The sequence below is a fragment of the Hypanus sabinus genome, chromosome 12, assembly GCF_030144855.1.
Source record: "Hypanus sabinus isolate sHypSab1 chromosome 12, sHypSab1.hap1, whole genome shotgun sequence".
Lineage (NCBI taxonomy): Eukaryota > Metazoa > Chordata > Chondrichthyes > Myliobatiformes > Dasyatidae > Hypanus > Hypanus sabinus.
Genome location: NC_082717.1, coordinates 3,097,766 through 3,123,598, shown reverse-complemented (window position 1 = coordinate 3,123,598; position 25,833 = coordinate 3,097,766). Strand labels below are relative to the sequence as shown.

Sequence of the window (25,833 nt, the reverse complement as noted above, 5' to 3'; positions counted from 1 at the left end):
CCTCTGGTGATGATCTTTACATCATCAATGAGGACGGGGGAATGTTCTGGAGGATTGGAGTCTTGCGGATGTTGTTCCTTTATTCAAGAAAGGGAGTAGAGATAGCCCTGGAAATTATAGACCAATGAGTCTTACTTCAGTGGTTGGTAAGGTGATGGAGAAGATCCTGAGAGGCAGGATTTATGAACATTTGGAGAGGGATAATATGCTTAGGAATAGTCAGCATGGGTTTATCAAGGGCAGGTCGTGCCTTATGAGTCTGATTGAATTTTGAGGATGTGACTAAACACTTTGAAAGAAGAGCAGTAGATGTAGTGTATATGGATTTCAGCAAGGCATTTGATGAAGTACTCCATGCAAGGTTTATTGAGAAAGTAAGGAGGCATGGGATGTGAGGGGACATTACTTTGTACTGGCTTGCCCACAGAAGGCAAAGAATGGTTGTAGACAGGACATATTCGGCATGGAGGTCACTGACCAGTGGTGTGCCTCAGGGATCTGTTCTGGGACCCTTACTCTGGACCTGGATGAGGAAGTGGAGGGATGGGTTAGTAAATTTGCTAATGACACAAAGGTTGGGGATGTTGTGGATACTGTAGAGGGCTGTCAGAGGTTACAGCAGGACATTGATAGGATACGAAAATGGACTGAGAAGAGCAGATGGATTTCAACCCAGATAAGTGTGAAGTGGCTCATTTTGGTAGGTCAAATATGATGGCAGAATACAGTATTAATGGTAAGACTCTTGGCAGTGTGGAGGATCAGAGGGATCTTGGGTCCAAGTCCATAGGAAACTCAAAGCAGCTGCGCAGGTTGACTGTGTGGAAAGAGGCATACGGTGCATTGGCCTTGATCAATTGTTGAATTGAAATTAGGAGCCGAGAGGTAATGTTGCAGCTATATAGGACCCTGGTCAGACCCCACTTGGAGTACTGTGCTCAGTTCTGGTCACCTCACTACAGGAAGGATGTGGAAACCATAGAAAGGGTGCAGAGGAGATTTACAAGGATGTTGCCTGAATTGGAGGACATGCCTTAAGGGAATAAATTGACTGAAATCGGCCTTTTCTCCTTGGAGCAATGGAGGATGAGAGGTGACCTGATCGAGGTGTATGAGATGAGAGGCATTGATCATGTGGATAGTCAGAGGCTTTTTCCCAGGGCTGAAATGGCTGCCACAGGAGGGCACAGGTTTATGTTGCTGGGGAGTAGATACAGTGGAGATGTTAGGGGTCAGTTTTTTTACTCAGAGAGTGGCGAGTGCGTGGAATGGGCTGCCGGTGACGGTGGTGGGGGTGGATACGATGGGGTCTTTTAAGAGAGTTTTGGATAGGTATATGGAGCTTAGAAAAATAGAGGGCTATGGGTAACCCTGGTAATTTCTAAGGTAGGGACATGTTCAGCACAACTTTGTGGGCTGAAAGGCCTGTATCTATCTATATTTTAGGAAGGCCAAGGCCAGCATGGTTTCCTGAAAGGGAAGTCTGAACTGACAAACCTAATGCAACTCTTTGAAGAAATTACATGCAAGGTAGTCAAAGGAGTTGAAGTAGACATGGTGTACTTGGATTTTCAGAAGGGCTTTGACAAGGTGTCGGACATGAGGCTGTTTAGCAAGATATGAGACCATGGAATTACAGGGAGGTTACTGCATGGGTGGAGCATTGGCTGATCGGCAGAAAACAGAGAGTGGGAATAAAGGGATCCTATTCTGGCTGGCTGCCATTTACCAGTGGAGTTCCACAGGGGTCAGTGTTGGGACCACTGCTTTTTACGACGTATGTCATGATTTTGACTGTGGATTAATGGATTTGTGGCCAAATTTGCCGATAATACAAAGATAGGTGGAGGAGCGGGTAGTGTTGGGGAAACAGAGCCTGCAGAGAGACTTAGATAGTTTAGGGGAATGGGCAAAGAAGTGGCAAATGAAATACAATGTTGAAGAGTGTATGGTCATGCATTTTGGTGGAAGAAAGAAAGTGGCAGACTGTTATTTAGATGGGGAGAGAATTCAAAATGCAGAGATGCAAAGGGACTTAGGAGACCTTGTGCAAGATCCCCTAAAGGTTAACCTCCAAACTGAGTCGGGGGTGAAGATGACGAATGCAATGTTGGCATTCATTTCTAGAGATATAGAATATAAGAGCAGGAATGAGATGTTGAGGCTCTATAAGACACTCGTGAAACCACACTTGGAGTATTGTGTGCTGTTTTGGGCTTCTTATTTTAGAAAGTTTATACTGACATTGGAGAGGGTTCAGAGAAGATTCACGAGAATGATTCCAGGAATGAAAGGGTTACCATATTAGGAACATTTGGTAGCTCCTGGGCTGTATTCCCTGGAGTTCAGGAGAATGAGGGGGGGATTTCATAGAAATGTTCCAAATGTTAAAAGGCCTGAAGAGATTAGATATGGCAAAGTTATTTCCCATGGTAGGGGAGGCTAGGACAAAGGGCATGACTTCAGGATTGAAGGACATCCATTTAGAACAGAGGTGTGGAGAAATTAATTTAGACAGAGGGTGGTAAATCTGTGGAATTTGTTGCCATGAGTAGCTGTGGAGGCCAAGTTATTGGGTGCATTTAAGGCAGAGATAGATAGGTTCTTGGTTAGCCAGGGCATCAAAGGGTATGGGGAGAGGGCAGGGGAGTGGGGATGACTATAATAATTGGTTCAGCCCATGGTGGAGCAGACTCAATGGACTACTTATACTCCTATATCTTATGGTTTTATAGTGTAACAAGTACATGGAAGTGGAGAGCAGGTAAATAATAAGATGAAAGGCCAAAATGATGAGGATGATTGGGCCAAAAGTCCATCTTATTGTACTGGGAAGACTCTGTCCAGAGACAGTACACTGTCCAGGGCAAGGCCGTTCATCAGCTGAGGGATTTTGAGGTCCAAGTTCCTTGCCCCCTGAAGGTGGCTACACAGGTGGTTAAGAAGGCAAATGGCATTTGTACATTTATTAGTCGAGGAATTGAGTTCAGAAGTCAGGAAGTTATGTTACAGCTTTATAAAACTCAAGTTAGTCTGCATCAGGAGTATGGCAGAGCTGCTGTTCCTGCTATACATCTACCCACTATAGGAAAGATGTTGGAGCTGTGTTGAAGAGGTTCACCAGGATGCTGCCTGGTTTAGAGGGCACATGCTTTAACAAGAGCTTGGACAAACCTGGGTTGTTTTTCTGGAGCGGTGGAGGCTGATGGGAGAACTGATGGAGGTCTATAAGATTATGGACAGACAGGATTTTTTCCCCAGGGTTGAGATGTTCTAATACCAGAGGCCATGCCTTTAAGGTGAGAAGAGGGCAGTTCAAAGGAGATGTGAGAGAATGATTTTTTTAAAAATACAGAGTGGTGGGTGTCTGAAATGCCCTGCCTGGGGTGGTGGTAGAGGCAGTTACATCAGGGACATTTAAGAGAAGTTTAAGACACATGAATGAGAGGATATTGGAAGGGTATGGACGTTGTGCAGGCAGAAAGGATTAGTTCAGTTGGCCATTTGATTACTAGCTTAATAAGTTTGGCACAGCTCTGTAGGCATAAGGGCCTGTTTCTTTTGCTGTGCGGTTCTATATTCTAAGGAGCCAGTCAATAATGATAGAACAGCGGGTAGACTCTGTCCTTAAGCCAGGTGGTCTGGGAGTCCTGTATACATTCTGGGAGAGGTTGTTGTGGTGGTGGAGTACAAATACTTGCGAATTCACCTTGACAGCAGACTTGACTGGAAAACCAACCCCAAGGTTATTACAAGAACATACAACATAGAAATCTACAGCACATTACAGGCCCTTCGGCCCACAATGTTGTGCCGACCATGTAACCTACTCTAGAAACTGCCTAGAATTTCCCTAGCACATAGCTGTCTATTTTTCTTAGATCCATATACCTATCCAAGAGGCTCTTAAAAGACCCTAAAGGCTCTTAAAAGACCTCTACCACCTTCACTAGCAGTGCATTCCACGCACCCACCACTCGCTGTGTGAAACCCTAACATCTTATCGATACTATGCCCTCTCATGTTAGCCATTTCAGCCCTGGGAAAAAGCCTCTGGCTATCCACACGACTAATGTCACTCATCATCTTATACACCTCTATCAGGTCACATCTCATCCTCCACCACTCCAAGGAGAAAAGGTCGAGTTCACTCAACTTATTCCCTTAAGGCATGCTCTCCAATCCAGGCAACATCCTTGTAAATCTCCTCTACACCCTTTCTATGGCTTCCACATCCTTCCTGTAGTGAGGTGACCAGAAACGAACACAGTACTCCAAGTGGGGTCTGACCAAGGTCCTATATAGCTGCAACATTGCCTCATGGCTCTTGAACTCAATCGCATGGTTGATGAATTCCAACACACCATACACCTTCTTGACAATGCTGTCAACCTGCACAGCAACTTTGAATGTCCTATCAACACAGAGCCCAAGATCTCTCAGATCATCCATACTGCTAAAAGTCTTACCATTTATATTATAGAAACATAGAAAGTAGGTGCAGGAGTAGGCCATTCGGCCCTTCGAGCCTGCACCACCATTCAGTATGATCATGGCTGATCATCCAACTCAGAACCCTGTACCTGCTTTCTCTCCATACCCTCTGATCCCTTTAGCCACAAGGGCCATATCTAACTCCCTCTTAAATATAGCCAAAGGACCGGCCTCAACTGTTTCCTGTGGCAGAGAATTCCACAGATTCACCACTCTCTGTGTGAAGAAGTTTCTCCTCACCTCGGTCCTAAAAGGCTTCCCCTATATCCTTAAACTGTGACCCCTTGTTCCAACATCGGGAACAATCTTCCTGCATCTAGCCTGTCCAATTTCTTTAGAATTTTATACATTTCAATAAGATCCCCCCTCAATTTTCTAAATTCCAGCAAGTGTAAGCCCAGTCAATTCAGTCTTTCTTCATATGAAAGTCCTGCCATCCCAGGAATTAATCTTTCTTTGTACTCCCTCAATTGCAAGAATGTCTTTCCTCAGATTAGGGGACCAAATCTGCACACAATACTCCAGGTGTGGTCTCACCAAGGCCTTGTACAACTGCAGTAGAACCTCCCTGCTCCTGTACTCGAGTCCTCTTGCTCTGAATGCCAACATACCATTTGCCTTTTTCACCGCCTGCTGTACCTGCATGCCCACCTTCAATGACTGGTGTACAATGACACCCAGGTCTCGTTGCACCTCCCTTTTTCCTAATCAGCCACCATTCAGATAATAATCTGTCTTCCTGGTCTTGCCACCAAAGTGGATAACCTCACATTTATCCACATTAAATTGCATCTGCCATGAATTTGCCCATTCACCTAACCTCTCCAAATCACCCTGCATCCTCTTAGCATCCTCCTCACAGCTAACACTGCCACCCAGCTTCATGTCATCCGCAAACTTGGAGATGCTGCAGTTAATTCCCTTGTCTGAATCATTAATATATATTGTAAACAACTGGGGTCCCAGCACTGAGCCTTGTGGTACCCCCACTAGTCACTGCCTGCCATTCTGAAAAGGTCCCGTTTACTCCCACTCTTTGCTTCCTGTCTGCCAACCAATTCTCTATCCACATCAATACCATACCCCCAATACCGTGTGCTTTAAGTTTTCACACTAATCTCCTGTGTGGGACCTTGTCAAAAGCCTTTTGAAAATCCAAATATACCACATCCACTGGTTCTCCCCTATCCACTCTACTAGCTACATCCTCAAAAAATTCTGTAAGATTCGTCAGACATGATTTTCCTTTCACAAATCCATGCTGACTTTGTCCGATGATTTCACCGCTTTCCAAATGTGCTGTTATCACATCTTTGATAACTGACTAGCATTTTCCCCACCACCGATGTCAGGCTAATGGGTCTATAATTCCCCGGTTTCTCTCTCCCTCCTTTTTAAAAAAAAGTTGTCTATATTCTGTCTTCAAATTGGACCTACCAAAATGAACCACTTCACACTTATCTGGGTTGAAGTCCATCTGCCACTTCTCAGCCCAGTTCTGCATCCTATCAATGTCCCACTGTAAATTCTGACAGCCCTCCACACTATCCACAACATCTCCAACCTTTGTGTCACCAGCAAATGTACTAACCCATCCTCCACTTCCTCATCCAGGTCATTTATAAAGAGGAAGGCTCCCAGAACAGATCCCTGCAGAACACCATTGATCACTGACCTCAGTGCAGAATATAAACCATCTACGATCACCTTTTGTGGGCAAGCAAATTCTGGATCCACAAAGCACGGCCTCCTTGGATCCATGCCTCCTTACTTTCTGAATGGGGAACCTTATCAAATGTCTTACTGAAATCCATACACATTACATCCACTGCTTGACCTTCATCAATGTGTTTAGTCACATCCTCAAAGAATTCAAACAGGCTCGTAAGGCACGACCTCTTCAAATGCTCAAAAGTCCTGCCCCTCAGGATCTTCAACAAATTACCCACCACTGAAGTCAGACTCTCTGGTCTATAATTTCCTGGGTTATCTCTACTCCTTTTCTTGAAGGGTAGGAGTTGACTCTATTTTCTAAGGAAGTTGAGATTCTAAGGAAGCAGGATGTTGGAGATCTTCCACCAGTCTGTTGTAGCGACTGCAGTCTTCTTTGTGGCTTTATGTTGGGGGAGCAGCATCAGAGCTGGTGATGCAAACTAAACTCATCAGAAAGGCTGGATACGTCCTTGGCCACAACCTGGATTCTTTTGAGCTAGTGGTGGAGAGGAGGTCACTACACAAACCGTTATCCATTATGAACAATCGGACATGTCCGCTTCATAACCTACTGAATAAGCAGCGGAGCATCCTTTCGAACAGATTCATTCAGCACACAGAGAGTGTGTGTCTGTATAAGGGTGTGTGTGTGTAATTTTTAAAGCACACTGCAGTCCATTGCACCATCACATTACTAATATAAATCAGATAATTCCTGACTGAGACAGACTGAACTAACTTCCCATTCTCATCGAAGATGCCATTTACCCCCCCCCCACCCCCCCAAGTGCCCAGCAGTGCCCGAACACCTGCTACCCGTGGGTGCAACGTGCAATACCCTCTGAGCATTGCCAGGCGGTCAGCCCGGACGGACCCCTCCACTGCCTGTCTCCAGCTTATCGACAGGTCCCTCTTCTTTCTCTGACCCCTTCGTACAGGATGAGCAAAGATGGGGCTGAAAGGCAGGCAGGACGTGAGGAGCCCGGTGTGGCGGGAGCGTCTGCCGGGGTTGGGACGGAGAGCTGGCTCCCTCTGCTGGGAGCTCAGGGCAAGGCCCAGAAATGGGTGTTGGAGAGAGGAAGCCTTCCAGCAGCTGGATGTTCAGAGTTTAAAGTAAATTTATTATCGAAATACATATATATCACCATATACAATCCAGAGATTCATCTTTGTAACTACCAGCAACACAATAGAACCAATGAAATAACACACACAACTAGATAGACAAACATCCAATGTGCTAAAGACAACAAACGGTTAAAATTCAAAAAGTGGGAAAAAAACCATAATAATAATGAATAAATAAGCAATACATATCAATGATTTGAACGATGGGGTAAACGGCTTTGAGGCCATTTGCAGGTGATATGTAGATAGGTGGAGGGCCAGGTGGTTTTCAGGATATAGGGAGGGTACAGACGGATTTAGACAGATGAGGAGAATGGGCACAGAATGGCACATGGAATACAGTGGCAGGAAGTCTATGGTCATGCACCTTGGAAGAAGAAATAAAAGGGTTGACTATTTGGACAGAAAATTTAAAAAAAACAAGGTGCAAAGGGAATTGGGAGTCCTCATACAGGATCCCCTAAAAGTTAATTTGCAGGTTAAGTCGCTGGTGAGGAAGGCAAATGAGATATTGGCATTCATTTCAAAAGGACTACGATATAAGAACAAGGATGTAATGTTGTAATGTTATAAACCACTGGCAAGGCCTCACTTGGAGAATTGTGAGTAGTTTTGTGCTCCTTATCTTAGACAAGATATACTGAAACTAAAGAGGGTGTAAAAGAGGTTCACAAAAATGATTCTAAATTGAAAGGCTTGTTATATGAGGAGCATTTGATGGTTCTGGGCCTGTACTCACTGGAATTCAGAAGAATGAAGGGGACCTCATTGAATGGTGAAAGGCCTTGATAGAGTGCATATGGAGAGGGTGAGTCCTATGGTGGGGGAGTCTAAGACCAGAGGACAAAGCCTCAGAACAGAGGGACATCCAATTAGAATGGAGACAAGGATGAATTTCTTTAGCCACAGGATGGTGAATCTGTGGAATTCGTTGCCATAGGTGACTGGAAGCCAAGTCATCGGGTATATTTAAGGCAGAGTTTGATAGATTCTTGATTGGTCAGAGCATGAAGGGATACGGAGAGAAGGCAGGAGGTTGGGGCTGAGAGGGAAAATGGATCAGCCATGATGAAATGTGCCAAATGGCCTAATTTTGTTCCTAAATTTGTATGGTCTTATGGTCTTAAATGTTGAGAATATGAGATGGAGATTTCTTGAAAGCGAGTCCATAGGTTGTGGGTACTGTTCAGTGTTGTAGCGAGTGAAGTTACCCCTCTGGTTCAGGAGCCTGATGGTTGAGGGGTAATACTGTTCCTGAACCTGGTGGTGTGAGGCCTGAGGCTCCTGTACCTCCTTCCCGATGGCAGCAGGAAGAGATGCAACGTTCTGTCCCAGGTTGCAGTCTCAACATCCATACCTACAGGGTGGATTTTTAACATCCCTGTGGACTAATGATTACAGAGCAAAGATTTGAAATTGGTATTATTGTCACATGTACCAAGATACCATGTAAAACTTGTCTTGTATATGGTTCAAATCATTGCATAGCGTGTCCCAGAATCATTCTAGTGAATCTTCTCTGAACTCTCTCCAATGTCAGCTCATCCTTTCTCAAATAAGGTGCCCAAAACTACACACAGTACTCCAAGTGAGGTCTTACCAGTGCCTTATAGAGCCTCAACATCACGTCCCTGCTTCTATACTCTATTCTTCTAGAAATGAATGCCAACATTGCATTTGCCTTCTTCACCACTGACTCAACCTGGAGTTTAACCTTAAGGGTATCCTGCACGAGAACTCCCAAGTCCCGTTGCATCTCAGAACTTTGAATTTTCTGCCCATTTAAATAATAGTCTGCCCGTTTATTTCTTCTACCAAAGTGCATGACCATACAATTTCCGACATTGTAATTCATTTGCCACTTCTTTGCCCATTCCCCCAATCTATCCAGGTCTCTCTGCAGACTCTCTGTTTCCTCAGCACTACCAGCCCCTCCACCTATCTTTGTATCATCAGCAAACTTAGCCACAAAGCCATCCATTCCATAATCCAAATCATTGATATACAATGTAAAAAGAAGCAGCCCCAACATGGACCCCTGTGGAACATCACTGGTAACTGGCAGCCAACCAGAATGGGATCCCTTTATTCCCACTCTGTTTCCTGCCAATCAACTAATGCTCTAACCACTTGTGTAACTTTCCCGTAATTCCTTGGGCTCTTATCTTGTTTAGCAGCCTCATGCGTGGCACCTTGTCAAAGGCCTTCTGAAAATCCAAATACACAACATCCACTGCATCTCCCTTGTCTAGCCTACTTGTAATTTCCTCAAAAAATTGCACTAGGTTTGTCAGGCAAGATTTTCCTTAAAGGAAACCATGCTGAGTTCTGCCTATCTTGTCATATTGAGGGAGAACAAGTTAAAACAATAACAGAATGCAAAATAAAGCTTAGCTCTGTGGTAGCATGGCAGTTAGAATGACACTATTACAGCTTGGGGTGCTCTGCAAATGTTACAGATGTCTGGATGGGCTGAGGAATGTGAGGGAAATGTAAGGATATGTGTAGGCAGAAGAGATTGGTCTAGTTGCCCAGGTGGATTGGAGGAGGATGCTGGTGGGGATGATGGCAGATCAGAGATGGCTGAAGTTTCTGGGATTAGTTCACAAGGTGCAGGATAGATCTGTTCCACAGAAGAAGTTCTCAAAGGACAAGACTAGGCAACTGTTTTTGACTGCAAAAAAAGCTAAGGAAAGGGCATATAAGATAACAAGATTGAGCGGGAAGTGGGATGATTGGGAAGCTTTTAAAATCAAACAAAAGGCGACTGAAAAAGCCATATGGAAAGGTGAAATACAAGGGCATGCTAGCCAGTAATATGAAGCAGGATACTAGAATCTTTTTTCAATTATATAAAGGGTAAAAGGGAGGTGAGAGTTGACATTGGACCTTTGGAAAATGATGCTGCTGAGGTACTAATGGGGGAACAAAGAAATAGCAGATGAATTTAATGTGCACTTTGCATCAGTCTTCACTGTGCAAGACCCTAGCAGTGTGCCAGAGGTCCATGGGTGTCAGAGAGCAGAAGTGAGTGCCATTGCTATTACAAAGGAAAAGTGCTAGACAAACTGAAAGGTCTTAAGGTGGATCAGTCACCTGGACCAGATGGACTACATCCCAGAGTCCTGAGAGTGGTTGCAGAAGAGATAACAGATGCATTGGTCATGATCTTTCAAGAATCACTTGACTCTGGCATGGTCCCGGAGGACTGGAAGATTGCAAATGTCACTCCACTCTTTATGAAGGGAGGAAGGTAAAAGAAAGGAAATTATCGGCCAGTTAGCCTCACCTCAGTGGTTGAAAAAGTGCTGGTGTTAAGGATGAGGTTTTGAGGTACTTGGAAACTAATAATAAAATAAGTCAAAGTCAGCATGGTTTCTGTGAAGGGAACCCTTGCCTGACAAATCTGTTAGAGTTCTTCAAGGAAGTAACAAGGAGGGTGGACAAAGGAGAGGCAGTGGATGTCATTTACCTGGATTTTCAGAAGGCATTTGATAAGGTGCCACACAGGAGGCTGCTTAACAAAATAAAATCCCATGGCATTACAGGAAAGATACTGGCATGCATAGAGAATGGCTGACAGGCAGGAGGCAGTGAGTGGGTATAAAAAGGGGCTTTTTCTGGCTGGCTGCCAATGACTAGTGGTGCTCCTTGGGGGTCAGTATTGGGACTGTTACTTTTCACATTGTTTGTCAATGATTTAGATAATGCATTTGATGGCTTTGTAGCAAAGTCTGCAGTTGAAGATCAAGGATAGGTGGAGGGGTAGGTAGTGCTGAGGAAGCAACGTGATTGCAGCAGGACTTAGACAAATTGGAAGAAGAATGGGCAGAAAAGTGTCAGATGGGATACAGTGTTTGGAAATGTATGATAATGCTTTTTGGTTAAAGGAACAGAAGTGTGGACTATTATCTAAATGGGGAGAAGGTTCAAGCATCAGAGACGCAGAGGGACTTAGGTATTCTTGTGCAAGACTCTCAGAAAGTTAATTTACAGGTCGAGTCTGTGGTAAATAATTGTTGGCATTTATTTCAAGGGGAATATAATATAAAACGAAGGAGATAATGCTGACACGAGGAAATCTGCAGATGCTGGAAATTCAAGCAGCACACACAAAATGCTGGTGGAACACAGCAGGCCAGGCAGCATCTATAGGAAGAAGCACCGTCGACATTTCGGGCCGAGACTCTTCATCAGGACTAACTGAAAGAAAAGATAGTTTCTTTCGGTTAGTCCTGATGAAGGGTCTCGGCCGGAAACATCGACAGTGCTTCTCCCTATAGATGCTGCCTGGCCTGCTGCGTTCCACCAGCATTTTGTGTGTGTTATGTGAGATAATGCTGAGCCTTTATAAGACACTAGTCAGGCTGCACCTGGAGTATTGTCAGCAGTTTTGGGCCCCGTATCTCAGACAGGATGTGTTGTCATTGGAGAGAGTCCAGAGGAGGTTCACGAGGTTTACAAGGATGATTCTGGGAATTTAGGGGTTAACATATGAGGAGTGTTTGGCAGTTGTGGGCTTGTACTCACTGGAATTTAGAAGAATGTTGGGGGATCTCATTGAAACCTACCGAATTTTGAAGGACTAGATAGGGTGGATGTGGAAAGGATGTTTCCTATGGTGGGGTATCCAGAACTAGAGGGCACAACCTCAAAATTGAGGGGCAACCTTTTTGAACAGAGATAAGGAGGAATTTTTTTAGCCAGAGAGTAGTGTATCTGTGGAGGGCTCTGCCACAGACTGAGGTGGAGCCAAGGACTGTGAGGGTATTTAAGGTGGAAGTTGATTGTTTCCTGTCTGGTCAGGGCATTAAAGGATATGGTGAGAAAGCAGGTGTATGGGGTTGAGTGGGATTCGGGATCTGGCAGAGCAGACTTGATGGGCTGAATGGCTTCATTCTGCTCTTATGTCTTATGGTCTTATTACTAATTGAATTGATTCAGCACAATATTGTGGGCCAAAGGGCCTCTGCATAGGCTGCATTCTTCTATGTTCTAGAATGTTCAATAATCATATAAGAGGAGGGTAGACCCTGTCCTTGAGCCTGATGGTCTGGGATTTCAGACAGTCACTGAGTGAGGCCACTCCATTGGGTTCAGTGAAGAAGGCGACCAATGACAGGGTGACTGTCCTGACCCCCAGGCTGTCTCGGTGGTGGGGAAAGGTAGGAGGACAGTATTACGGATCAGGGCCTCCTGGAGATCAGCATTCAGTACTGGTGTTGCCTCCGAGGAGTTTCTACATTCTCCCAGTGACTGCGTGGATTTCCTCCAGGTGCTCTGGTTTCCTCCAACAGTTCAAAGAGGTACCAGTTAGATGGTTAATCAGTCTTTGTAAATGGTCCCGTGACTAGGCTAGGATTGCCGGGCAGTGCAGCTTGTTGGGCCGTAGGGGCCTGCTCTCTGCTGTATGTCTCAATGAGTAAATACACAAAGTGTGATGGTCACAGAGAGAGAGCACTGCAGGCAGACAATGGGGTGCAACTTCATAATGCGGTAGATAGTCCACCTTGTACCAAGTGAACATTATAATAGCAGTGGGATAGGAGCTTCCCTTCTTCAGTCCGTCTGTCCACATATTATGTAGGGAATTGTTCCTGGTCACACCGACATCCCACTGACTGCAATTTTGCTCTTTCCACTGTCTATCCTTCCTCACAGTCTCTCTGCACACTGCATCTACCTTTCCACCAACTGGCCCATCCTTTGATTTATCACTCTGGTTCCCATCCTCTGCCAAATTAACTTACATCCTCCCCAACAGCTCCAGCAAGCCTGTCCACAAGGAAATCGGTCTCTTTCGTACAGGTCATACCTTCCCTAGGATCAGACATCTGAAATTCTTCCCTCTGCACCAGCTCCTCAGCACATACACATCTGCTAAGACTACCTTCAGAGAGTCCTGGTCAGGTGCCGCAAGGTCACTCTGCTCAACACTCCATTGCATACCACCATTCATCATGTGCAATATTGATGATACGTCCTCAAAGTTATCACCTCACACACCTCAGGATTATTATTCCAGGAATGGAAGGGTTAATGTGTGAGGAGCATTTGATGGCTCACTGAAGATTAGAAACCTATCAAACATTGCAAAGCCTAGGCAGACTGGAAGTGGAGAGCATGTTTCCTATAAAGGGGGTGTCTCAGACTGGAGGACACAGCCTCAGAGCAGAAATGAGGAGGAATTTCTTTAGCCAGAGGATGGCGAATTCATTGGCATGATGGCTGTGGGGACCAAGCCATTGGGTATATTAAAGCAGAGTTCAATAGGTTCTTGATTAGTAAGGGTGACAAAGGTTATGGGGAGAAGGTTGGAGAATGGAGAAGATAGGGCCACTGAGTCAGCCATGATGGAGTGGCAGAGCAGACTCTATGGGCTGAATGGCCTAATTCTGCATCTATGTCTTATGGAAGGAGGTGAATGGAGAGGAGAGGGTGCAGAAGGGTTAGAACGCTCCAGTGAAGTGGGGAGATTGGACAGGGTGGGGTCGTTTTCCTTGGGATGGAGGACGCTGAGGTGATACAGATGTAGACAGTTACAAGGGGAGAGATAATGGGCCTTTTCCTAACACCACAGCTGATGAAAATGGTTGGAGGGGACCTCAGGAAGTGTAGCAGCTCTTCTTAATCCCATCGCCACGACTACGATGTTGACCACTGGGACAGTTCCCCAGGGCCCCCCGTCCGAGGCTGATCGGTACAGTGGCTTTTGATTTCAGACGCCTCCCAGGCGAAGGTCTTTCCTCTCCCAGGGATGAGATCTCCGGGTGTCTGTAACTCTGGGTTTTGATGTTTGTACGTGATGAGGTTGCCAACCCTCCACCTTTCGCCGCCAGGCTTGTGGCCGTCCATGGTGAATTTAAACATGTCAGTTAGCGATCACTGATCAGGGTTTGATTCCTGTGTTCTCCCGTCATTGTGACAGTGTCGGCTTCCCTAGCTTCTCCATTTCCCTCCTGTACCCGTTAGGGTTAGGACGTTGTGGGCATACTGTGTCAGTGCTGCAAGCGTGGCTCCCCTCAGTGATCTGATTTGAACAGCACGTTTCACTGTCTGTTTCGATGTAACAGGTAAAGTTTATCTTTGTTCCTAGAGGGAGATTGGAATTTGGGCACATTACCTGAGATGGTGGTGGGGCAGCATCTGGATCAACACCTAGTTAAAGGTTAGGATGTTTTTCCATGGAACGTAGGGGAATGAGGTATCCAAAATTCCGAGTGGTATAGATAGGGTGAACGCAAACTGGCTTTTTCCACTAAAGCTGGGTGGGACCACAAGCAGAAGTCATGCGTTAAGGGTGAAAGATGAAGTGTTTAAGGGGAACATGAGGATGAACTTTTTCACTCAGAGGGTGATGGGAGTGTGGAACAGAGAACCAGTGGAGGTGGCCAGCATGTGATCAATTACAACATTTAAGAAATGTTTGGATAGGAACATGGATGGAAGAGGTTTGAAGGGCAATGGTCCAGGTTGATGGGATTTGGCAGAATAATAGATCAGCATAGACTCGATGAGTCGAAGGGCCTCTTTCTGTGCTGTAGTGTTCTCTGACTTGAATCACCAAGGCTATGTAACAACTGCTATTTAATGGGATTAGCAGAGACGGGGACTAGCAGAGATGGGTACAACTGCTATAGAATGGGACCAGCAGAGATGGGTACAACTGCTATAGAATGGGACCAGTAGAGATGGGTACAACTGCTATAGAATGGGACCAGCAGAGATGGGTACAACTGCTATAGAATGGGACCAGCAGAGATGAGTACAACTGCTATAGAATGGGACCAGCAGAGATGGGTACAACTGCTATAGAATGGGACCAGCAGAGATGGGTACAACTGCTATAGAATGGGACCAGCAGAGATGGGTACAACTGCTATAGAATGGGACCAGCAGAGATGGGTACAACTGCTATAGAATGGGACCAGCAGAGATGGGTACAACTGCTATAGAATGGGACCAGCAGAGATGGGTACAACTGCTATAGAATGGGACCAGCAGAGATGGGTACAACTGCTATAGAATGGGACCAGCAGAGATGGGTACAACTGCTATAGAATGGGACCAGTAGGGATGGGTACAACTGCTATAGAATGGGACCAGTAGAGATGGGTACAACTGCTATAGAATGGGACCAGTAGAGATGGGTACAACTGCTATAGAATGGGACCAGCAGAGATGGGTACAACTGCTATAGAATGGGACCAGCAGAGATGGGTACAACTGCTATAGAATGGGACCAGTAGAGATGGGTACAACTGCTATAGAATGGGACCAGCAGAGATGGGTACAACTGCTATAGAATGGGACCAGTAGGGATGGGTACAACTGCTATAGAATGGGACCAGCAGGGATGGGTACAACTGCTATAGAATGGGACCAGTAGAGATGGGTACAACTGCTATAGAATGGGACCAGTAGAGATGGGTACAACTGCTATAGAATGGGACTAGTAGGGATCCGATGGGCCAAAAGGTCTGTTCCTGTGGTGTGCAATTCAGTGAAAGACAGGGAGATGCTGACTGTAACACAGGGGCTGGATCGGTGGGGTAGGGCACAGAGCAGGGCATCAGTCACAGCAGTTGATATCGGCTCCCCAGCATCTCTGGGAGCAGTTGGTGTCTTCTGCAGCTGAGGACAGCAGCCAAGGGAGCTCTGAGTTCACAAACCCTTGGGTCCGGCTTCAGTCGGAGCAGAGCAGAGCAGTAGTAGGAGAGGAGTAAGTTCAAAACGAGACTGAGGGGCAGGTTTTCTTGAACACAGAGAGTGGTGGGTACTGGTAAATGCCCTGCCTGGGGTGGTGGTAGAGGCAGATACATCAGGGGCTTTTAAGAGATGTTTAGATAGTCACATGAATGAGAGGAAACTGGAAGGGAATGGACATTGTGCAGGCAGAAGGGAGTAGTTTAGTTGGCCACTTGAGAACGAATTTGATTGGGTCAGCACAAAATTGTGGGCCGAAAGGCCTGTTCCTGCAGGGTTCAATGTTCCATGTTAAATAAAGAAATAACGAAGGTTTGCTCGGTTCAGAAAAGGAACCAGTAGCGTATCTCACCTCGAACAACCTGACAGGACAGTTCGGGACAACATTGTTGTGTCCAACCCCAATGGCTCCGTCCTGGAAGAGGGAGTCAGGACAGTGTGGAGGGAGATTTACTCTGTGTCCAACCCGTCATTACCTGTCCTGGGAGAGGGTGACGGGATAGCGCAGAGAGACAACCATTGCCTGGGCAGCTCTGCTGTTCGTCTGCTGTTAGGATGCGTCAATCTTTTGAGTGTGACGAGTATTAATTAACAACGGTCATGCCGACAGGAATTAATCAGGTCTTTCCGTCAGCTGCACCGGGACGTTACTGAACATCGCCTGGGTGAGGCAGAGAACCAGAAAAGGAGCCGCAAATTAGACACCCCCGCGCCGTGACGGACAGCGCCCAGTCTCTGCACAGTGATACCCAGCCAAACCGGCGCAGGATCAGCGGCAAGTCAGCATTGGAAGACGCCTCTCTGATCAGCGAGAATTTCTGTGAAATGTGAAACTGCTGCATCAGAACAAAATGAGAGCAGAATAGGGAAAAGGTAGTGACGGCGGAGAAGAAGAACCTGTTTCTGAAGCGTTGAGTTCAGGAACCTGTACACCCTCCCCGATGGGAACTGTGAGGAGAGGGAATGTCCAGTACCTCCTCCCCGATGGGAACAGGTGAGGAGAGGACGTGTCCTATACCTCCTCCCCTATGGGATCAGTGAGGAGAGGGAATGTCCTGTACCTCCTCCCCGATGGGAACAGGTGAGGAGAGGACGTGTCCTATACCTCCTCCCCGATGGGAACAGTGAGGAGAGGGAATGTCCTGTACCTCCTCCCCGACGGGAACAGTGAGGAGAGGGAATGTCCTGTACCTCCTCCCCGATGGGAACACTGAGGGGAGGGTGTGTCCTGTACCTCCTCCCCGATTGGAACAGTGAGGAGAGGGAGTGTCCTGTACCTACTACCGGATGGGAACACTGAGGGGAGGGTGTGTCCTCTACCTCCTCCCCGATGGGAACAGTGAGGAGCGGGACTGTCCTCTACCTCCTCCCCGATGGGAACAGTGAGGAGAGGGAATGTCCTGTACCTCCTCCCCGATGGGGACAGTGAGGAGGGAGTGTCCTGTACCTCCTCCCCGATGGGAACAGTGAGGAGGGAATGTCCTGTATCTCCTCCCCGATGGGAACAGTGAGGAGAGGGTTTGTCCTGTAGCTCCTCCCCGATGGGAACGGTGAGAAGAGGGTTTGTCCTGTACCTCCTCCCCGATGGGAACAGTGAGGAGAGGGAATGTCCTGTACCTCCTCCCCAATGGGAACAGTAGAGGGAATGTCCTGTACCTCCTCCCCGATGGGAACAGTGAGGTGAGGGAATGTCCTGTACCTCCTCCCCGATGGGAACAGTGAGGTGAGGGAATGTCCTGTACCTCCTCCCCGATGGGAACAGTAAAGGAGAGGGAATGTCCTGTACCTGCACCCCGATGGGAACAGTGAGGTGAGGGAATGTCCTGTACATCCTCCCCGATGGGAACACTAAAGGAGAGGGAATGTCCTGAAGCTCCTCCCCGATGGGAACAGTGAGGAGAGGGAATGTCCTGTACCTCCTCCCCGATGGGAACAGTAAAGGAGAGGGAATGTCCTGTACCTGCTCCCCGATGGGAACAGTGAGGTGAGGGAATGTCCTGTACCTCCTCCCCGATGGGAACAGTGAGGTGAGGGAATGTCCTGTACATCCTCCCCGATGGGAACACTAAAGGAGAGGGAATGTTCTGTACCTCTTCCCCAATAGGCACACTGAGGAGTGGGTGTGTCCTGTACCTCCTCCCCGATGGGAACAGTGAGGAGAGGGAATGTCCTGTACCTCCTCCCCGATGGGAACAGTGAGGGTAGGGAATGTCCTGTCCCTCCTCCCCAATGGGAACAGTGAGGAGCGTCACTATCCTGTACCTCCTCCCAGATGGGAACAGTGAGGAGAGGGAATGTCCTGTACCTCCTCACCGATGGGAACAGTGAGGAGAGGGTGTGTCCTCCCCAATGGGAACAGTGAGGAGAGGGAATGTCCTGTACCTCCTCCCCGATGGGAACAGTGAGGAGAGGGAATGTCCTGTACCTCCTCCCCGATGGGAACAGTGAGGAGAGGGAATGTCCAGTACCTCCTCCCCGATGGGAACGGTGAGGGGAGGGAATGTCCTGTACCTCCTCCCCGATGGGATCAGTGAGGAGAGGACGTGTCCTGTACCTCCTCCCCGATGGGAACGGTGAGGAGAGGGAATGTCCTGTACCTCCTCCCTGATGGGAACAGTGAGTAGAGGGAATGTCCTGTACCTCCTCCCCGATGGGATCAGTGAGGAGAGGACGTGTCCTGTACCTCCTCCCCGATGGGAACAGTGAGGAAAGGGAATGTCCAGTACCTCCTCCCCGATGGGAACAGTGAGGGGAGCGACTGTCCTGTACCTCCTCTCCGATGGGATCAGTGAGGAGAGGGTGTGTCCTGTACCTCCTCCCCGATGGGAACAGTGAGGAGATCGAGTGTCCTGTACCTCCTCCCCGATGGGAACAGTGAGGAGAGGGAATGTCCTGTACCTCCTCCCCGATGGGAACAATGAGGAGAGGACGTCCTGTACCTCCTCCCCAATGGGAACAGTGAGGAGAGGGAATGTCCTGTACCTCCTCCCCGATGGGAACAATGAGGAGAGGGAATGTCCTGTACCTCCTCCCCGATGGGAACAATGAGGAGAGCGAGTGTCCGGTACCTCCTCCCCAATGGGAACAGTGAGGAGAGGGAGTGTCCTGTACCTCCTCCCCGATGGGATCAGTGAGGAGAGGGAATGTCCTGTACCTCCTCCCCGATGGGAACAGTGAGGAGAGGGAGTGTCCTGTACCTCCTCCCCGATGGGAACAGTGAGGAGAGGGAGTGTCCTGTACCTCCTCCCCGATGGGATCAGTGAGGAGAGGGAGTGTCCTGTACCTCCTCCCCGATGGGAACAGTGGGGAGAGGGTGGCCTGTACCTCCTCCCTGATGGGAACAGTGAGTAGAGGGAATGTCCTGTACCTCCTCCCCGATGGGATCAGTGAGGAGAGGGAATGCCCAGTACCTCCTCCCCGATGGGAACAGTGAGTAGAGGGAATGTCCTGTACCTCCTCCCCAATGGGAACAGTAGAGGGAATGTCCTGTACCTCCTCCCCGATGGGAACAGTGAGGAGAGGGCGTGTCCTGTACCTCCTCCCCGATGGGAACAGTAAAGGAGAGGGAATGTCCTGTACCTCCTCCCCGATGGGAACAGTGAGGTGAGGGAATGTCCTGTACCTCCTCCCCGATGGGAACAGTAAAGGAGAGGGAATGTCCTGTACCTGCTCCCCGATGGGAACAGTGAGGTGAGGGAATGTCCTGTACATCCTCCCCGATGGGAACACTAAAGGAGAGGGAATGTCCTGTACCTCTTCCCCGATGGGAACAGTGAGGAGAGGGAATGTCCTGTACCTCCTCCCTGATGGGAACAGTGAGGAGAGGGTGTGTCCTCCCCGATGGGAACAGTGAGGAGGGAGTGTCCTGTACCTCCTCCCCGATGGGAACAGTGAGGAGAGCGAGTGTCCTGTACCTCCTCCCCGATGGGATCAGTGAGGTGAGGGAATGTCCTGTACCTCCTCCCCGATGGGAACAGTGAGGAGAGGGTTTGTCCTGTACATCCTCCCCGATTGGAACAGTGAGGAGAGGGAATGTCCAGTACCTCCTCCCCGATGGGAACGGTGAGGAGAGGGTTTGTCCTGTACCTCCTCCCCGATGGGAACAGTGAGGAGAGGGAATGTCCTGTACCTCCTCCCCAATGGGAACAGTAAAGGAGAGGGAATGTCCTGTACCTCCTCCCCGATGGTAACAGTGAGGTGAGGGAATGTCCTGTACCTGCTCCCCGATGGGAACAGTGAGGAGAGGGAATGTCCTGTACCTCCTCCCCGATGGGATCAGTAAAGGAGAGGGAATGTCCTGTACCTCCTCCCCGATGGGAACAGTGAGGTGAGGGAATGTCCTGTACCTCCTCCCCGATGGGATCAGTGAGGAGAGGGAGTGTCCTGTACCTCCTCCCCGATGGGAACAGTGGGGAGAGGGTGGCCTGTACCTCCTCCCTGATGGGAACAGTGAGTAGAGGGAATGTCCTGTACCTCCTCCCCGATGGGATCAGTGAGGAGAGGGAATGCCCAGTACCTCCTCCCCGATGGGAACAGTGAGTAGAGGGAATGTCCTGTACCTCCTCCCCGATGGGAACAGTAAAGGAGAGGGAATGTCCTGTACCTCCTCCCCGATGGGAACAGTGAGGTGAGGGAATGTCCTGTACCTCCTCCCCGAAGGGAACAGTAAAGGAGAGGGAATGTCCTGTACCTGCTCCCCGATGGGAACAGTGAGGTGAGGGAATGTCCTGTACATCCTCCCCGATGGGAACACTAAAGGAGAGGGAATGTCCTGTACCTCTTCCCCGATGGGAACAGTGAGGAGAGGGAATGTCCTGTACCTCCTCCCCGATGGGAACAGTGAGGAGAGGGTGTGTCCTGTACCCCCTCCCCGATGGGAACAGTGAGGAGAGGGAATGTCCTGTACCTCCTCCCCGATGGGATCAGTAAAGGAGAGGGAATGTCCTGTACCTCCTCCCCGATGGGAACAGTGAGGAGAGGGTGTGTCCTGTACCTCCTCCCCGATGGGAACAGTGAGGAGAGGGAGTGTCCTGTACGTCCTCCCCGATGGGATCAGTGAGGAGAGCGAGTGTCCTGTACCCCCTCCCTGATGGGAACAGTGATGAGAGGGAATGTCCTGTACCTCCTCCCCGATGGGAACAGTGAGGAGAGGAAGTGTCCTGTACCTCCTCCCCGATGGGATCAGTGAGGAGAGGGTGTCCTGTACCTCCTCCCCAATGGGAACAGTGAGGAGAGGGAGTGTCCTGTACCTCCTCCCCGATGGTAACAGTGAGGAGAGGGAGTGTCCTGTACCTCCTCCCCGATGGGAACAGTGAGGAGAGGGTGTGTCCTGTACCTCCTCCCCGATGGGAACAGTGAGGAGAGGGAATGTCCTGTACCTCCTCCCCGATGGGAACAGTGAGGAGAGGGAGTGTCCTGTACCACCTCCCCGATGGGAACAGTGAGGAGAGGGAGTGTCCTGTACCTCCTCCCCGATGGGAACAGTGTGGAGTGGGGGTGTTCTTTACCTCCTCCCCGATGGGAACAGTGAGGATGGGGAGTGTCCTGTACCTCCTCCCCGATGGGAACAGTGTGGAGATGGTGTCCTGTACCTCCTCCCCGATGGGAACAGTGAGGAGAGGGTGTGTCCTGTACCTCCTCCCCGATGGGAACAGTGAGGAGAGGGAATGTCCTGTACCTCCTCCCCGATGGGAACAGTGAGGAGAGGGAATGTCCTGTACCTCCTCTCCGATGGGATCAGTGAGGAGAGGGAATGTCCTGTACCTCCTCCCCGATGGGAACAGTGAGGAGAGGCAATGTCCTGTACCTCCTCCCCGATGGGAACAGTGAGGAGAGGGAATGTCCTGTACCTCCTCCCCGAGGGGAACAGTGAGGAGAGGGCGTGTCCTGTACCTCCTCCCCGATGGGAACAGTGAGGATGGGGAGTGTCCTGTACCTCCTCCCCGATGGGATCAGTGAGGAGAGGGAATGTCCTGTACCTCCTCCCCGATGGGAACAGTGAGGAGAAGGTGTCCTGTACCTCCTCCCCGATAGGAACAGTGAGGAGAGGGAATGTCCTTTACCTCCTCCCCGATGGGAACAGTGAGGAGAGGGGGTGTCCTGTACCTCCTCCCCGATGGGAACAGTGAGGAGAGGGAATGTCTTGTACCTCCTCCCCGATGGGAACAGTGAGGAGAGGGTGTGTCCTGTACCTCCTCCCCGATGGTAATAGTGAGGTGAGGGAATGTCCTGTACCTCCTCCCCGATGGGAACAGTGAGGAGTGGGAATGTCCTGTACCTCCTCCCCGATGGGAACAGTGAGGAGTGGGAATGTCCTGTACCTCCTCCCCGATGGGAACAGTGAGGAGAGGGAATATCCAGTACCTCCTCCCCGATGGGAACAGTGAGGAGAGGGAGTGTCCTGTACCTCCTCCCCGATGGGAACAGTGAGGAGAGGGAATATCCAGTACCTCCTCCCCGATGGGAACAGTGAGGAGAGGGAATATCCAGTACCTCCTCCCCGATAAGAACAGTGAGGAGAGGGAATGTCCTGTACCTCCTTCCCGATGGGAACAGTGAGGAGAGGGAATGTCCTGTACCTCCCCGATGGGAACAGTGAGGAGAGGGAATATCCAGTACCTCCTCCCCGATGGGAACAGTGAGGAGAGGGAATATCCAGTACCTCCTCCCCGATGGGAACAGTGAGGAGAGGGAATATCCAGTACCTCCTCCCCGATGGGAACAGTGAGGAGAGGGAATGTCCTGTACCTCCTCCCCGATGGGAACAGTGAGGAGAGGGAATGTCCTGTACCTCCTCCCCGATGGGAACAGTGAGGAGAGGTAATGTCTTGTACCTCCTCCCCGATGGGAACAGTGAGGAGTGGGAATGTCCTGTACCTCCTCCCCGATGGGAACAGTGAGGAAAGGGTGTGTCCTGTACCTCCTCCCCGATGGTAATAGTGAGGTGAGGGAATGTCCTGTACCTCCTCCCCGATGGGAACAGTGAGGAGTGAGAATGTCCTGTACCTCCTCCCCGATGGGAACAGTGAGGAGTGGGAATGTCCTGTACCTCCTCCCCGATGGGAACAGTGAGGAGAGGGAATATCCAGTACCTCCTCCCCGATGGGAACAGTGAGGAGAGGGAGTGTCCTGTACCTCCTCCCCAATGGGAACAGTGAGGAGAGGGAATATCCAGTACCTCCTCCCCGATGGGAACAGTGAGGAGAGGGAATATCCAGTACCTCCTCCCCGATGGGAACAGTGAGGAGAGGGAATATCCAGTACCTCCTCCCCGATGAGAACAGTGAGGAGAGGGAATGTCCTGTACCTCCTCCCCGATGGGAACAGTGAGGAGAGGGAATATCCAGTACCTCCTCCCCAATGGGAACAGTGAGGAGAGGGAATGTCCTGTACCTCCTCCCCGATGGGAACAGTGAGGAGAGGGAGTGTCCAGTACCTCCTCCCCGATGGGAACAGTGAGGAGAGGGAATATCCAGTACCTCCTCCCCGATGGGAACAGTGAGGAGAGGGAATGTCCTGTACCTCCTCCCCGATGGGAACAGTGAGGAGAGGGAATGTCCTGTACCTCCTCCCCGATGGTAATAGTGGGGTGAGGGCATGTCCTGTACCTCCTCCCCGATGGGAACAGTGAGGAGAGGGAATATCCAGTACCTCCTCCCCGATGGGAACAGTGAGGAGAGGGAATATCCAGTACCTCCTCCCCGATGGGAACAGTGAGGAGAGGGAATATCCAGTACCTCCTCCCCGATGGGAACAGTGAGGAGAGGGAATATCCAGTACCTCCTCCCCGATGGGAACAGTGAGGAGAGGGAATATCCAGTACCTCCTCCCCGATGGGAACAGTGAGGAGAGGGAATATCCAGTACCTCCTCCCCGATGGGAACAGTGAGGAGAGGGAATGTCCTGTACCTCCTCCCCGATGGGAACAGTGAGGAGAGGGAATGTCCTGTACCTCTTCCCCGATGGGAACAGTGAGGAGAGGGAATGTCTTGTACCTCCTCCCCGATGGGAACAGTGAGGAGTGGGAATGTCCTGTACCTCCTCCCCGATGGGAACAGTGAGGAGAGGGTGTGTCCTGTACCTCCTCCCCGATGGTAATAGTGAGGTGAGGGAGTCCTGTACCTCCTCCCCGATGGGAACAGTGAGGAGTGGGAATGTCCTGTACCTCCTCCCCGATGGGAACAGTGAAGAGTGGGAATGTCCTGTACCTCCTCCCCGATGGGAACAGTGAGGAGAGGGAATATCCAGTACCTCCTCCCCGATGGGAACAGTGAGGAGAGGGAGTGTCCTGTACCTCCTCCCCGATGGGAACAGTGAGGAGAGGGAATATCCAGTACCTCCTCCCCGATGGGAACAGTGAGGAGAGGGAATATCCAGTACCTCCTCCCCGATGGGAACAGAGGAGAGGGAATATCCAGTACCTCCTCCCCGATGGGAACAGTGAGGAGAGGGAATGTCCTGTAGCTCCTCCCCGATGGGAACAGTGAGGAGAGGGAATATCCAGTACCTCCTCCCCGATGGGAACAGTGAGGAGAGGGAATGTCCTGTACCTCCTCCCCGATGGGAACAGTGAGGAGAGGGAGTGTCCAGTACCTCCTCCCCGATGGGAACAGTGAGGAGAGGGAATATCCAGTACCTCCTCCCCGGTGGGAACAGTGAAGAGAGGGAATGTCCTGTACCTCCTCCCCGATGGTAATAGTGGGGTGAGGGCATGTCCAGGATCTCGGATGCCGCCTTTTTGCAGCATCGCTCTGTGAAGATGTCCGGGATGTTGGGGCGTCTATTGTCCCCGATGGAGCTGAGAGACCTCAGTACAGACTGCAGCTTATATCGATCCTGGTATGGTGAGGACATCCGCTGTGCTACCGGCTGGAATGCGCTCCAAATTTCTGTAGATATTTGCGAGTGTTTTATGTGACGTACCAAATCCGCTCCAACTCCCAAAGAAATCGAGCCACTGCAGTGAGCTTTTCAAATCCTCAGAGATGTTGACGCCCTGGAACTTGAACCTGCTCGTCCTGGACATCGGGGAGTGGTCCCAGGCTGTGCGGCCGGCACACTCTCACGCACAGACACCAGATGATTTCTGTGCCTCTCCTGCCTGTCCATGGTGGGAGTGATGGCTGCCAGTCAGCCTCGGCACGTCTCCTTGTAAAGACTCCCAACTTCTCTAATGTTGAGAAACCCGGTTAATTTCTTTCTCGGACGCTGCTGGGCAGAGCGTTGCAGTGGCGGACCCCTGAATGCAGACAGCTGAAAGGGAAAACCCGTCACGGTACTGCCCTGTTGTGAGGCTGGGTAAGGCGTGGTGGGAATTTTCACTTCACTGGTACCAGAATGTGGTCACACTGCCCGCAGCACATCCTTCGTTCACGCGAAACTCGCATTTCACTGCAAGTTCCCGTGTTTGCGCGACAAAGAAATGAATCGGAATCTGCAGGGCACCTCGACAGGGTCTCGTAAACACAGACACCCACATGGACACAGACACAGACACAGACGGACACACCCACGTCCAGACAGACACAGGGACGCGTAAACACATATACGCAAACGGACACAGACACAGATACACGGACACAGACAGACCGGGACGCGTAAACACAGACACGGACACGGACATGGACACAGACACACGGATACTGACAGACCGGGAAGCGTAAACACAGACACACGGACACAGACAGACTGGGACGCGTAAACACAGACCTCACACGGACACAGACACAGACACACACGGACACACCCACGGACAGATAGACAGGGACGCGTAAACACAGACACACGCATACG

The 25,833-nt window shown here is 49.8% G+C and overlaps 1 protein-coding gene across 1 annotated transcript in view; it reads right to left on the bottom strand.

The window, feature by feature from the left end:
- Positions 1-25,833, bottom strand: part of LOC132402430 (stathmin-4-like) — a 261,142-nt gene that overhangs the window by 234,117 nt on the left and 1,192 nt on the right. The gene's annotated exons all lie outside the window — the stretch shown is intronic.